Here is a 16,548-nt window from a genome sequence, read left to right as displayed (position 1 = left end):
CTCTTTCAATTTTGACGATAGGATGTCAATTTTGGATCTCTCCATTCTCCTCATATGGGCACTTATTGCTATATACTTTCCTCTAGAGACGGCTTTAAATGTGTCCCAGAGGTTCTGGCACGTTGTGTCTTCATTCTCATTGGTTTCGAAGAACTTCTTTATTTCTGCCTTCATTTCGTTGTTTACCCAGTCAACATTCAAGAGCCAGTTGTTCAGTTTCCATGAAGCTGTGCGGTTCTGGGTCGGTTTCTGAATTCTGAGTTCTAACTTGATTGCATTATGGTCTGAGAGGCTGTTTGTTATGATTTCAGTTGTTTTGCATTTGTTGAGCAGTGCTTTACTTCCAATTATGTGGTCAATTTTAGAGTAGGTGTGATGTGGTGCTGAGAAGAATGTGTATTCTGTGGATTTGGGGTGGAGAGTTCTGTAAATGTCCACCAGGTTTGCTTGCTCCAGGTCTGAGTTCAAGCCCTGGGTATCCTTGTTGATTTTCTGTCTGGTTGATCTGTCTAGTATTGACAGTGGAGTGTTAAAGTCTCCCACTATTATTGTGTGGGAGTCTAAGTCCTTCTGTAAGTCATTAAGAACTTGCCTTATGTATCTGGGTGCTCCTGTGTTGGGTCCATATATGTTTAGGATCGTTAGCTCTTCTTGTTGTATCGATCCTTTTACCATTATGTAATGGCCTTCTTTGTCTCTTTTGATCTTTGTTGCTTTAAAGTCTATTTTATCAGAGATGAGAATTGCAACTCCTGCTTTTTTTTGCTTTCCATTAGCTTGGTAAATCTTCCTCCATCCCTTTATTTTGAGCCTTTGTGTATCCTTGCATGTGAGATGGGTTTCCTGGATACAGCACACTGATGGGTTTTGGATTTTTATCCAATTTGCCAGTCTGTGTCTTTTGATTGGTGCATTTAGTCCATTTACATTTAGGATTAATATTGTTATGTGTGAATTTGATACTGCCATTTTGATTCTAAGTGGCTGTTTTGCCTGTTAGTTGTTGTAGATTCTTCATTATGTTGAAGCTCTTTAGCATTCAGTGTGATTTTGGAATGGCTGGTACTGATTGATCCTTTCTATGTGTAGTGCCTCTTTGAGGAGCTCTTGTAAAGCAGGCCTGGTGGTGACAAAATCTCTGAGTACTTGCTTGTTCGCAAAGGATTTTATTTTTCCTTCACTTCTGAAGCTCAGTTTGGCTGGATATGAAATTCTGGGTTGAAAGTTCTTTTCTTTAAGAATGTTGAATATTGGCCCCCACTCTCTTCTGGCTTGTAGTGTTTCTGCCGAGAGATCTGCTGTGAGTCTGATGGGCTTCCCTTTGTGGGTGACCCGACCTTTCCCTCTGGCTGCCCTTAGTATTCTCTCCTTTATTTCAACCCTGTTGAATCTGACGATTATGTGCCTTGGGGTTGCTCTTCTTGCGGAATATCTTTGTGGTGTTCTCTGTATTTCCTGCAATTGAGTGTTGGCTTGTCTTGCTAGGTGGGGGAAATTTTCCTGGATGATGTCCTGAAGAGTATTTTCCAGCTGGGATTCATTCTCTTCGTCCCCTTCTGGTACACCTATCAAACGTAGGTTAGGTCTTTTCACATAGTCCCACATTTCTTGGAGACTTTGTTCATTCCTTTTTGCGCTTTTTTCTCTGATCTTGGTTTCTCGTTTTATTTCATTGAGTTGGTCTTCGACTTCAGATATTCTTTCTTCTGCTTGGTCAATTCGGCTATTGAAACTTGCGTTTGCTTCGCGAAGTTCTCGTATTGTGTTTTTCAGCTCCTTTAATTCATTCCTATTCCTCTCTAAGGTATCCATTCTTGTTATCATTTCCTCGAATCTTTTTTCAAATCTTTTTTCAAGGTTCTTAGTTTCTTTGCATTGATTTAATACATGATCTTTTAGCTCACAAAAGTTTCTCATTATCCATCTTCTGAAGTCTAATTCCGTCATTTCGTCACAGTCATTCTCCGTCCAGCTTTGTTCCCTTGCTGGTGAGGAGTTTTGGTCCTTTCTAGGAGGCGATGTGTTCTGGTTTCGGGTGTCTTCCTCCTTTTTGTGCTGGTTTCTTCCCATCTTTGTGGATTTGTCCGCTGGTCGTCTGCGTAGTTGCTGACTTTTCGTTTGGGTCTCTGAGTGGACACCCAGAATGTTGATGATGAAGTATTTCTGTTGCTTGGTTTTCCTTCTGCCAGTCTAGCCCCTTCGCTGTATGACTGTTGAGGTCCGCTCCAGACCCTGCTTGTCTGGGGTGCACCTCTAGTAGCCGTGGCACAGCGAGGGATGCTACCAGTTTCTTTTTCTGCTCTCTTTGTCCCAGGATGATGCCTGCCTAATGACAGTCTTTTGGATATAGAGGGGTCAGGGAGCTGCTTGAGGAGACAGTTTGTACTTTATAGGGGTTTAATTGCTGAGCTGTGCACTCTGTTGTTCATTCAGGGCTGTTAGGCTGCTATGTTTGATTCTGCTGCAACACAGCTCATTAAACAACCCTTTTTTTTTTCTCAAATGCTCTGTGTTGAGGGGTTTGGGCTTTATTTTTGGATGTCTGATCAGGTGTCCTGCCCAGCTCAAAGGCAGACTAGCCACTGTTTGGCTGCCGAGGCTCCGCCCTGCTGTTGTGTGATTCGCGCTGTTCCTGCCGGCTCTGCTGTGGTCTCCGCCACACCCTGCGGCGGAGTCTCTTCGTTGTAGCGTGTTGCCTCAGCAACGGCAGGCTGCGTCAGCAGTGGGCGTGTATCTCAGTAGGGACGGGTTGCCTCGGCAACGGCTGGCTGCCTCAGCAGTGGGCGTGTATATCAGTTGGGGCAGGTTGCCTCCATAGTGGTGGACGCCCCTCCCCCACAGAGCGTCTCGGACCGTCTGCCCGGGATAGTTTGAAATCGCGGTTTTGTTCGTCCCACTGGGTATCCCAAACGATCTGTCCCTGCAATCCCCTGGGCTGGGCTACTGTGCAAGTCTCGTTCAGTCTCAAGTCCAGCCCTCTCAAGTCTCAGGTTGCCGGTTCAACAAGGCACCCGGACAAGCGCGCCCTGTGGGGATTGCTGGGTAGGGCCGGCCGCCACCGCCCCGGCTGCCGGCTTCGCCAGGCAGACCTACTGCCTGGCGTCCCGTGTCTTTTTATACTTGGGAGTTTCCCCGTTCTGTGGGCAACAAAGATCAGTCTGGAAATGCAGCACTGACTCACCGTTTGCGAATTCAACGCGGGCTCCAATCCTGGGTTGTTCTCACAGCGCCATCTTGAGTCCCCTCCGTTCATTGGTTTTTCTGCTGTTGCATGTTCTATTCATGCTGACCTAGGCCAAAATCTTCACCCACCCTAACCTGTCCCCAAAAATTCATTTTAATTTTTGTTTTGAAAAAATTCCATATTCTTTCTCCCTATTCACTTGTTCTGGGATTTTCAACATGTCATTAGGCTGCCTTGTGGTTTCAAATAATTGTGTGATTATTTGTTTGATGGAAGCTGCAATTAAGCCAAGTAATAACGTGTTGAGGTCATCTTCTCCCTTGGCATAGTGTAAGCATAATGAAAAAGGTGACCACACTAGTGCTGAAAAGGTAATAGTTTCTGCATAGTGCTATGGATATTAAAGCCTGAGGACAAAGAAAAAAAAAAACAACATTCTCCTAGAAATTAGAAATACAATCATGAAGAAATTAGCCTCCTCTACCAAGTTGCAAGCAAGTTTCCCCAGAGTGGGGCTGTATCTGATTCTTCTTTGTAAAACCCTTATAGCTTATTCCTGGTAGGTATTCAACAGTCACTGACTTAATAAATAATTCAATGACTTTGATGGGTACCCTGGTTGTCAGTGACCATCAATTATCCTTTCATAAGCTGGGAGGCTGTAGCCCATAGGAACTGGCATTTCCTGAACTGTACTTAGGAGCCTTGGGGTTGGCAAGTCCTATGGGGCATTAAGACAAAAAGGGGTCTTAGGTTCTACTAGGTACTGGGACATGTAGGACAGAGGGTAAGAGGACAGGAGAGATAGCCAATGACTCACTGAGTCAAAGAGCTTGAACCTCAAAGAATCTCTTTCATTTTTCAACATCAACTGTAATTACCTCAAGCTAGAACAAAATGAGGAAGCAAAACTTCTGAAACAAAACTGTGAAGACAAAGCCTGCAGTGACTTCATGATTTCAAGGCTTAGTAACGAACGTTTACATGAAAGAAGTGTGTATCCAGGGATATGTTATAATCTCAACTCATCAGCATTCAAAACATCCTAAATATCACTTATCTTGAAGTTTTGATGAGAAGAAAATACAAGTTTTAACCTTGGCACCAACAAATTTTACATAAAATGAATGAGTTGGGGTTCTCCAGAGAAAACAGACTAATAGGATATAGATATATATTATATATGAAGGGAGGTTTATTATAGGAACTAGCTCACACAGTAGGGAGGCTGAAAAATTCCATTATCTGTCACCTACAAGATGGAGAAATAAAAAAGTAGACAGTGAAATTCAATCCAAGTCCCAAAGCCTGAGAACCAGGAATGCTGATGCCCAAACACAGGAGAAGATAGATGTCCCAGCTCAAACAGATAGAGTAAAGTCACCCTTCCTCTGCCTTTTTGTTCTAGTCAAGCCCTTTAGCAGGTTAGATGATGCCCACCCACATTGGTAAGGACCATTTTCTTTACTCAGCCTACCATTTCAAATGCTTATCTCTTCCAGGAACACCCTCATAGATACACCCAGAAATAATGTTTCACAGCTGTCTGGCCATCCCCTAGCCTAGTCAAGTCAACACATAAAATTAACCATCTTACAGGGTATCATGTAAATAAAAGCCTGGCAGTGAAGGTACTCACAAAACCATTTAAGGCAACAAACTGTTTTTAAGCACTTTAAAAGCTCACACTGATGTATAAACAATAAAAGTTAATTACATATCATTCTGATACATTCACAAAAAGATCTATATTTGGCAAAACATCCTGGCAACATTTTGTTAGCCTAGCATATTTACTGCACCCATTTGAAAGTAATAAAGATGGCATTTCTGAAAAAGTATCCCATAACTCAAACTATTCACTGCCCCCTCTGTAAGTACAAACCACAGAAATTTCACTGTAAATCTTGTGAAAGTGCTCTGCCTTATAAAATGCTACCAATTCACACTTTAAGTTGCTTACATACAGAGTCAGGAAGTGTTAACTAGGCACAGAGTCTTAGACTATTGGAACTAGATAGATAAATTCTAAGATCACTTGGCCTCACCAACACATTATGCTGATGAAGCAGTCTTGGAAAAGTTAAAAATTTTGCCCAAAGTAAAGCAACAATATGTAGAATTAGGACTTGAACCTTTGTGCCTCCTCCCTCCCAAACTATTAATTCAAAAGATTGCACATCTAGCACCTTATGTTTCCATCTTTTATTCTGTAACAAATCGTTTTGTTATAACAGAGAAAGCTTCTGTGGAACAGAGACTCCAACTGACTGCATGGTTCTAACTGCGCAATGATTTTGTACGCCCCTGTTCTCTTCTTCCATATAACACCTAGACATAGTGTATTTCTGCTTTTCTACAGTATAGCATGTGCTTCTATACTCTCCATGGGCCCGTTTTGTGGATGGGTCTAATCACACAGAGGAAACTTCTTTCCTTACTTGATAGTTACATGGAGAGATAATGTATTTTTTTTCCAGTTTAGCCCCAAAGCAATCAGTTGACAAGTCCAGAGAAGACCCCTGTGTTAAAGTGAAATATAAAGACTCTCTGGGTAGCAGGTGTTCCCTTTTAATGACAGCGTAACTGGTGAAGTGTTGAGCAGAACACTGCTGTTTATCCCTGCTGTTTTCATTGGGCTGGAAGCCAGAACAAACCTGCCATGGTAACATTTCAGGTCAGACTATTAAATCAGGAAATTCCCACACAGCCAGTGGACAGTGGAGGGCCACAGCCTGCACACTTGGAACTAGATCCAGAAAAGTAGAAATCCAAGGAAAGACAGACACCTTAGGTCTGTGGTCCACAATGAAGGCTTTAAGGGGCAGAAGAGTACGAGGTGCAAGCTTTGCCTGAAATTTACATGTCTCTGGTTAAAGAAGAAAATTACATAGTAGAATGATGACATGAATGGAGAACAAATGAGATCACTTTTAAGGGTGAAATGACATCTTCTCATTCTTTCACACAGTAGATTTATGTCATTAAGCCCCTCAAATGGTAAAGTACCCACTAGTCCATGGATGAGTATTTGAAAGCTAATATGCCTTACCTTCAACCTTCATTAAATGTATAATCTGGAAGAGTAGGAAAAATGTATACAAATAACTTTTAAGTACAGTAAAATTGACCTGAAAACAAAGTTCTTTTCTAATTTGAAGGCTGCAGAGGATACTTTTCTGATTAAGCATAATAGAAAAGACTTAGAACATGAATTTGCATAAGGAGTAAGAATTCCATCAATTAGGAGAAATAAAATAAATTTATAAGTTGAGCAATCAGCAAAAATTGAAGATTAAGAAAAAGGATGTGGACATGTTAGGGAATATTAGGAGAAAACAAGAACCCCTATTTTAAATGGGACAAGGCTCTTTGTAGAAGATAATAACAATTAAACCTGAAAGTACAAGCTTGGCCAATACGGTTGAAGTGCCTCATAAATGTGAATGAGACATATTTTCTTTCTTTAACAGGTATTGAAGGTTTTTGATACCAAAACACCAGAGCTTTGGTCTAGATCCCATTGCTCACTACACAGAAACCCAACCACAGAGACAAGCATTGCCAGAGAAGGCTTTATTCAGGTGCTTCAGCTGAAGAGATGAGAGATGAGTCTCAAATCAATCTCTCAAACCAGCTGAAATTGGGGGTTTACATAGCAGAGAAAGAATATAGTATGTGTGAGAAAACAGGAATCAGGAGGGGTAAGAAAGAGGAGTTGGTCAACAGAAATCAGGCAGCCAGTCAGTAAAACAGGAATTGGGGAGAGAGGTAAGGAAGATGAGTTCCAGTTCCTTAATAACATCTGGGAGGCCTGAGAGTCAGTTTCCTAATAAGGAACTCAGATAAGACAAATGTGAATTTCAAGCATTAAAATCAGGAGGTTTAATTTTTATTTGTCCCAAAAACTGTCATCTCTGGGTTGGTTTCATTTTGACCGGGGGAGTGATGGCATTGTTTCAGTCTCCAAGCAAGACAGGCAGAGAATAGAAGGAATAACACAGGATGGAAGGGAATGGTAAATGAGGAAAGCAGGGAAAAAGGAGGCTAAATGGGGTTGTATTCATGATGAAAAAAGAAGGAAAATGCAGAAGAGGAGAGCGGTAGGAAGGGTAGGAATAAAGTAGGGCTAACTTGGGGCAACAGGAAGAGGAACATAGATATATGGCATCGCAGAAAATGTTCTAAAGGAAATAGTCACCCAAAGAAAGAAATGACACACAAAACCAAAGCTCTGGGCTGTCTGCCTTAGACTGTTCAGGATGCTATAACAACATTCCACAGACTGGGTGGTTTATAAACAACAGAAATTTACTTCTGACAATTCTAGAGACTGGAAAGTTCAACACCAAATCCCCAACAGATACAGTGTCTGGTGAGGACCCCCTTCCTGGTTCATAGATGCTCATCTTTTGGCAGTTTCCTCACATAGTGGAAGAGGCAAGGGATCTTTCTAGGGCCTCTTTTATAGGGCGCCAATCACCCCCCAAAGACTCCAACTCCTAATACCATCATCTTAAGGGTTAGAATTTTAACATAGACATTTTGATTCAGTCCATTGCAAGTGGTGTTGAGAAAGGATCTGAGTTGGGACCCAAAAAGACAAGCAAAAGGAGCCCAGAGAAGTTCTCTGAGACAACAGCAAGAAAAAAGAATGATCCACTGCTCAAGACCCTTGCAGTACAACACACACAAGTTTCAGTGTCTGATGACATATGTCACTAGTTGGTTGGACATATTGAAAATAAGAAGCCGAATGACAGAAAATGTTGGTTTATAAAATACTTTTCATCCAATTTGTCAACTCACTGACATGACAATTGGTGCAGGAAACATGGGAGCAGAAATAAAGTATGGAATGGCTGGACAATACTGATTCTGTTCATTTAAAACACTAAGTAGATTTTTTTTTAAATAAAAGCTGATTTGTTAGAAGAAAATGGCAGGTTTGGTTTGAGTCATTGAATTTGAGAGGCTAGAAAATGTCCAAACAGTGACATTTAGCCAATTGAAATTCACTGATTCAGCTCAGGAGAGCCAATGTGTTGTACAAAGAATCTAGACTTTTTTTTTTAATTATACTTTAAGTTCTGGGGTACATGTGCAGATCATGCAGGTTTGTTACATAGGCATAAACATGACACAGTGGTGGTTTGCTGCATCCTTCACCCTGTCATCTACATTAGGTATTTCTCCTAATGCCATCCCTCCCTAATCTCCCCACCCCTGCTATTCCTCCCCTGGCCCCCCACCCCAGGCCCCAGTGTATGATGTTACCCTCCCAGTGTCCAGGTGTTCTCATTGTTCAACACCCACTTATTAGTGAGAACATGGGGTGTTTGGTTTTCTGTTCTTGTGTCTGTTTGATGAGAATTATGGTTTCCAGTTTCATCCATGTCCCTACAAAGGACATGAACTCATCCTTTTTATGGCTGCATAGTATTCCATGGTGTATATGTGCCACATTTTCTTTATCCAGGCTATCATTGATGGGCATTTGGGTTGCTTCCAAGTCTTTGCTATTGTGAACAGTGCCACAGTAAACATACGTGTACATGTGTCTTTATAATAGAATGATTTATAATCCTTTGAGTATATATTCAGTAATAGGATTGCTGGGTCAAATGGTATTCCTATTTCTAGATCCTTGAGGAATCACCATACTGTCTTCCACAATGGTTGAATTAATTCACACTCCCACCAACAATGTAAAAGTGTTTCTTTTTCTCCACATCCTCTCCAGCATCTTTCGTCTCCAGATTTTTTAATGATTGCCATTCTAACTGGCATGAAGTGGTATCTCAATGTGGTTTTAATTTGCATTTATCTAATGACCAGTGATGCTGAGCTTTTTTTGTTGGCTGTATAAATGTTTTCTTTTGAAAAGTGTCTGCTCATATCCTTTGCCCAGTTTTTGATGGGGTTGTATTTTTTGGTTGTTGTTAATTTGTTTAAGTTCTCCATAGATTCTGGATAGTAGCCCTTTATCGGATGGGTAGATTGCAAAAATTTTTTCCAATTCTGTTGGATGCCAACTCACTCTATTGATAGTTTCTTTTACTCTGCAGAAGCTCTTAAGTTTAAATAAACTCCATTTGTCTCTTTTGGCTTTTGTTGCCATTGCTTTTGGTGTTTTAGTCATGAAGTCCTTGCCCATGCCTATATCCTGAATGGTATTACCTAGGTTTTCTTCTAGAGTTTTATGGTATTAGGCCTAAGGTTTCAATCTTTAATCCATCTAGAGTTAATTTTTGTATAAGGTGTAAGGAAGGGATCTAGTTTCAGCTTTCTGAATATGGCTAGTCAGTCTTCCCAAGACCATTTATTAAATAGGGAATCCTTTCCCCATTGCTTGTTTTCGTCAGATTTGTCAAAGATCAGAAGGTTGTAGTTGTGTGGCATTCCTTCTGAGGCCTCTGTTCTGTTCCATTGGTCTATATCTCTGTTTTGGTACCAGTACCATGCTATTTTGATTACTGTAGCCTTGTAACATAGTTTGAAGTCAGGTGGTGTGATGCCTCCCATTTTGTTCTTTTTGCTTAGGATTGTCTTGGCTATGTGGGCTCTTTTTAAGTTCCATATGGAGTTTAAGGTGGTTTTTTTCAATCCTGTGAAGAGAGGCAGTTGTAGCTTGATGGGGATAGCATTGAATCTCTAAATTACTTTGGACAGTATGGCCATTTTCATGATATTGATTCTTCCTAACTATGAGCATGGAATGTTTTTCCATCTGTTTGTGTCCTCTCTTATTTCCTTGAGCAGTAGTTTGTAGTTCTCCTTGAAGAGGTCCTTCACATCCCTTTTTAATTGTATACCTATGTATTTTATTCTCCTTGTAGCAATCGTGATAGGGAGTTCACTCATGATTTGGCTCTCTGTTTGTCTATTATTGGTGTATAGGAATGCTTGCGAATTTTGCATATTGATTTTGTATCCTGACTTTGCTGAAGTTGCTTATCAGCTTAAGGTGATTTTGGGCTGAGATGATAGGGTTTTCTAAATATACAATCATGGCATCTGCAGACAAGGACAATTTGATGTCCTCTCTTTCTATTCGAATACACTTTATTTCTTTCTCTTGCCTGATGGCCCTTGCCAGAACTTCCAATACTATGTTGAATAGGAATGGTGAGAGAGGGCATCCTTGTCTTGTGCCAGTTTTCAAAGGGAATGCTTCCAGTTTTTGCCCATTCAGTATGATATCATGAATAGCTCTTATTATTTTGAGATATAATCCATTATATCTAGTTTATTGAGAGTTTTTGCATAAAGGCTGTTGAATTTTGTCAAAGGTCTTCGCTACATCTATTGAGATAATCATGTGGTTTTTGTCTTTAGTTCTGTTTATGTGATGGATCACATTTATAGATTTGCATATGTTGAACCAACCTTGCATCCCAGGGATGAAGCCAACTTAATTGTGATGGATAAGCTTTTTGATGTGCTGTTGGATTCAGTTTGCCAGTATTTTATTGAAGATTTTTGCATCAAGTGTTCATTGTGCATATTGTCCTGAAATTTTCTTTTTTAGTTGCATGCCTGCCAGGTTTTAGTATCAGGATGATGTTGGTCTCACGAAATGAGTTGGGAGGATTCTCTCTTTTGGTTTTATTATTTGGAATAGTTTCAGAAGGAATGGTGCCAATTACTCTTTGTACCTCTGGTAGAATTCAACAGCAAACCCCCCTGGACCTGGACTTTTTTGGTTGGTAGGCTATTAATTGCTGCCTGAACTTCAGCCCTTGTTATTGGTCTATTCAGGAATTCAACTTCTTCCTGGTTTAATCTTGGGAGGGTGCGAGTGTCAAGGAATTTATCCATCTCTTCTAGATTTACTGGTTTATGTGCATAGAGTTGTTCATAGTAATCTCTTATGGTAATTTATATTTCTGTGGGATTGGTGGTGATATCCTTTTATCATTTTTTATTGCATCTATTTGAATCTTCTGTCTTTTCTTTTTTATTAGTCTGGCTAGTGGTCTGTTTTGTTGATCTTTTCAAAAAACAGCTCCGGGATTTATTGATTTTTTGAAGGGTTTTTTTGTGTCTCTATCTTCTTCAGTTCTGCTTTGATCTTAGTTATTTCTTGTTTTATGCTGGCTTTTGAGTTTGTTAGAACTTGTTCCTCTAGTTCTTTTAATTGTGACATTAGGGCGTAAATTTTAGATCTTTCCTTACTTCGCATGTGGGCATTTAGCGCTATGTATTTCCCTCTAGACACCATTTTAAATGTATCGCAGAGATTCTGGCATGTTGCATCTTTGTTCTCATTGGTTTCAGAGAACATCTTTATTTCTGCCTTCATTTCATTATTTATCTAGTAGATGTTCAGGAGCAAGTTGTTCAGTGTCCGTGTAGTTGTGCAGTTTTGAATGAGTTTCTTAATCCTGAGTTCTAATTTGATTGCACTGTAGTCTGAGAAACTGTTTATAATTTCTGTTCTTTTGCATTTGCTGAGGAGTGATTTACTTCCAATTTTGTGATCAATTTTAGAATAAGTGTGATGTGGTGCTAAGAAGAATGTATATTCTGTGGTTTTGGGGTGGAGAGTTCTGTAGATTCTATTAGTTCCACTTGGTCTGGCTCTGAGTTCAAGTCCTGGATATCCTTGTTGATTTTCTGTTTCATTGATCTGTCTAGTATTGACAGTGGGGTAAGTCTCCCACTATTATTGTGTGGGAGTCTAAATCTCTTTGTAGATCATTAAGAACTTGCTTTATGTATCTTGGTGCTCCTGTATTAGGTGTATATATATTTAAGATAGTTAGCTTTTCTTGTTGCATTAATCCCTTTACCATTATGTAATGTAATTTCCTTCTTTGTCTCTTTTGACCTTTGTTGGTTTAATGTCTGTTTTATCAGAGACTGGGATTTCAACTCCTGCTTTCTTTTTCTCTCCATTTGCTTGGTAAATCTTCTTCCATCCCTTTATTTTGATCCTTTGTGTGTCTTTGCATGTAAAATGGGTTTCCTGAACACAGCAGACCATTGGGTCTTGACTTTTAAAATACTCACATATTGGTTAGAGTTAAAGTGAGGGGTTGTGAAGAAAGACAAAAGACTAATAATAATAAATCACACAAATTCAAAAATACATGTTCTCAGTCAGTACCACAGTGAGGGAACCACAGTGAGGTGACCCATCAAGACCTCATAAATGAGTTTGTCCTTAGAGGTTATATATATATATATATATATATATAATGTGTGTGTGTGTGTGTGTGTGTGTGTGTGTGTGTCCACATACAATGGATCCAAAAAAGACAAGAATAGATACTGCAAAATTTTTGAAATATAGAATGATTCTAAAATGAGCTCTATCCCATACTCATAGAACAGTCTTGGCACATGATGGATAATCAACAAATAATGGGTTGTTGAAAATTAATAAGAATTGATTTTAATTAGAATATCCATGTCCAAGGAACAAAGACATCAATGAGTAGTTGGGTTGATCAGAGCTAGAGCAGCGAAAAGGCAGATAATTTATCATTCTCTGTGGCCCCTGGGCAGACTAAATCATACTGTGGAAATGAACAAATGAGGATATTTTAGGCACAAACTTCCAGGACTTAGTTTTATGATTGAGTGTTTAAAGGCTTCAGGCTATTAAAATCAGAGAACTCTCCTAGTTATGTTTCTAGGCACACCTAGAAAACTTCTGATTATAATTTGTCTCCCATACAGTTTTTCTACAGGAAGAAGATGTGCTGTCAAACAGAAATGAATATTTGTTCCCTTCAGTCTTTATACTTCTCATAGTAAATTAATAAATTTTCATTTTGTTTAACATATCAATGTCTTGTGAACTTCATCTCTTACATCTTCCAGCATGACTGAGTTCAGTCATTTCTTGGATAGTAAAAGGATTGCATCTCTAGGTTTGCAGGGCTGAGAGCAAGACTGAACCACAGGGAATCCAACAAGTTACAGCATTCTGAACTGTCTTCCAGGAGCTAGCATACTGACATCCTTTAATTAGCTAACAGGAATAGTTCAAGATGGAGCCACACCGCACATTTTTGGCAAATTAAATTGAGATTTAATATATTTTAGCCGACTTCCCAAGAGTAGAAATGATGAATTTTCAAGTTTTCACTGGAACTGTAGCAAGCCTTTCTATCCTGTATTGACAGGAAGAGAAGTATAGTATATTAAGAGCATATGTTCTGGAATTGAGCTGACTGGGTACCAGCTCAGCTCTGCCACTTACAGACTGTGTGAATTTGAGACAGAAACCTGACATCCATATCAATGTTCTCATTAACAAATCTGAGATAGTAATGCTATTTATCTCACAGGGTTAAATCAATATTTGCGAATATTTAAAATAAAAGCTGCTACATTTTAAAGAACTGACAATGCCAAGTGTTTTCAAAGAGGCAGAGAAACTGGAACTCTCATACATTACTGGCAAGAATGCAAAATGGTACAACCCCTTTAGAAAACACTTTGGCAGATTCTTAAAAAATTAAAGACATACTAACAATATGATCTGGCAATTTTACTCCTAGGTATTTACCCAAGGGAAATGAAAACAATGTTCACATAAGAACCTGTATGCAAATGTTTGACCTACGTTATGCATTATTACAAAACACTGAACGTAACCCAAATGTCCTCCGGCTGATGAGTAGATAAACAAGGTCTGCTATATCCATATAATTGAATATTATTCAATGATAAAAAAGAGCAAGCTCTTGATATACCTAACTTGAATAAATTTCAAATGCATCGTGCTAAATAAAAGAAGTTAGACTCTGAAGGTTACATACTGTATGAGCAATTATATAACATTCTGGTAAAAGTAAAACAAGAAGAGAGAAGAGATCAGTGGTTGCCCAGGGCTAGGATAATAGGTATTTACTACAAACGGATTTAAAGGTATTGGGAGGGTGGAGGGATGAAACTGTTCTGTGTATTGACTGTAGTGATGCTATAGTATTATATGTATTTAACAATGCTTATAGACCTATACATCAAAATGCTAAATTTTACCTCAAGAAAAATTACATAAAGGAGGAAAGGGAGGGGAAGAAATTAAGGAAGAGAAAACAAGAGAAAGGAGAAAGAAAAGGGAAAATGGGAAGGAAAAATGAGAAAGAAACAGCATCTGGAACATAGTAAGTGCTATAGAAATGTCCGTTATACAAAAAAAAATTTTTTTAATGTGGCAGGTTTTACATGATCATTAGACTCTATTGTCTAAAAGATATCTGTGTAATTATTTCCTAAGTCCTTACAGGAATAATACTTGGAGTAGATAAGGAATTTATGTTTCTTATGGAAAAACAATAGAAGATACAGATGAGTAACAGGAAAAGCAATCACCCCTCATTCCACCATCTAAACATGAACACAACTGAAAATTAATTCACAGCCTGCCAGCTTTTTAGTATACGTGAATAAAACATTTTTTTAACTTAGAAAATTGTTTTATGCCATATATTTTGTTTTGAGACTACTTTCCACTTAGCAATACATTCTAAAAATACATAGATCTGCATCATCACTTTTGAGAACTGCTCATTTATGCCACCAAGATTGTTGCTGAACATTTCATTTGGCTCCATTTCTTCAGTAGGATCAACCAGACTGTGTTAAATATTCTTGGTATACACATCTTTATGAATACAACATTATTTCTTTATGGTAAATTTCTAGAATGAGAATTGCAGTATTGAAAAATATACATATATAATTTTTCATTCATAATGCCAAATTACTCCCCAGAAGATTATATAATTTACTTATAGCAGCTGTGAATGACAGTTGGGACTGTGTTTCAGTGGTTCTTTCCCTTCAAAATCTGACAATCCTTTTTAAAAACTACTTGGCATACTATAAATGTTGGGTTTTTAAATAAATGATTATTAAATGAATCTTGAACACTAGAAACATGTACTGAATTTTTATTGGGCATCAAATGATATAAAACATGATTAGAGTTCTTTTCCATCTTTCAAGATGGCAGGTGAAAAAGTTGACAAGCTGGATATTAAAGAGATGAAACCTGAAGCCAAGAAGGCTGATGCTTGTGGCGAAGTGAAAAGAACCTCAAGGCTGAAAATCCCAAGAAGGGGAAGCCCCTGTCCTTGTCAGAGGAATTGGCAGGTATTCCCAATCTGCTATGTATTCCAGAAAGGCCATGTACAAGAGGAAGTACTCAGCCAATAAATCCAAGGTTGAAAAGAAAAAAGAGAAGGTTCTTGCAACTGTTACAAAACCAGTTGGTGGTGACAAGAACAGTGGTACCCAGGTGGTTAAACTTTGCAAAATGCCCAGATATTATCCTACTGAAGATGTGCCTCGAAAGCTGTTGAGCCATTACAAAAAAAACCTTCAGTCAACACATGAGAAAACTGTGAACTAGCATCACCCTGTCACCATTCCGATCATCCCCACTGGACACCACAGGGGCAAAAGGGTGGTTTTCCTGAAGCAAAGGCTAGTGGCTTGTTACTTGTGACCAAAACTCTGGTCCTCAATCAAGTTCCTCTACAAAGAACACACCAGAAATTTTTCATTACCACCTCAACCAACATTGATATGAACAATGTAAAAAACCCAAAACATCTTAATGATGCTTACTTCATGAAGAAGAAGTTGTGGAAGCCCAGACACCAGAAAGTTGAGATCTTGTACAAAGAAAAAGAGAAATACATGATTACAGAGCAGTGCAAGGTTAATCAGAAAGCTGTGGACTCACAGATTTTACCAAAAATCTAAGCTATTCCTCAACTCCAGGGCTACCTGTGATCTATGTTTGCCCTGATGAATGGAATTTATCCTCGCAAATTGGTGTTCTATATGTTTTAAGAAGATACAAATTAAGTAACAGATAATAACAACCACCAAAACATAATTAGAAAAATAAATCAGTTGAGCATCTAAAATTACCTTTGGATTATTTGGGGGTGTCTTCTACACAATTGTTGGCTACTTTTACTAGGCAGTTTGAGGAGAAGTCACTTCATACAAAATGAAGTGACTTTATTTTGTATGTAGGAACATTCCTTAGAAAAATGATGATGTTCTGAATGCTTCTGGAACATTTGATCATGATACTTGGAAATTTTGTCTCACTGTTTAGCATATTTACAAACGGTCTTGAGGAGCACTCATCAGAGTGGCCTCTGTCTTTGGAGCAGGATCCTAACTCGATGACCTTTTACTTTTCTATTAGGTAGGCACATGGAGATTGTCTGCATTTTTTCATCCAGTTAAATCAAATACTTTTGGAAGCCAATAAGCACCAACCTAGGCTGCTTCAATTTCCCCGAATCCAAAAACAAAAATCTAAATTTCATTCTACCCAAAATATTCATACTTTATAAAACATACATATTTTGTCCCCATACCGC

At 38.8% G+C, this 16,548-nt stretch overlaps 1 pseudogene; it reads left to right on the top strand.

Annotated features, from left to right (window-relative positions):
- The first annotated feature begins 15,151 nt into the window (after positions 1–15,151).
- Positions 15,152–16,003, top strand: LOC128929374 (large ribosomal subunit protein eL6 pseudogene; annotated as a pseudogene).
- The last annotated feature ends 545 nt before the right edge of the window (positions 16,004–16,548 follow it).

This window comes from Callithrix jacchus, chromosome 13 (assembly GCF_049354715.1).
Source record: "Callithrix jacchus isolate 240 chromosome 13, calJac240_pri, whole genome shotgun sequence".
Lineage (NCBI taxonomy): Eukaryota > Metazoa > Chordata > Mammalia > Primates > Cebidae > Callithrix > Callithrix jacchus.
This window is presented reverse-complemented; position numbering and strand designations above follow the sequence as displayed.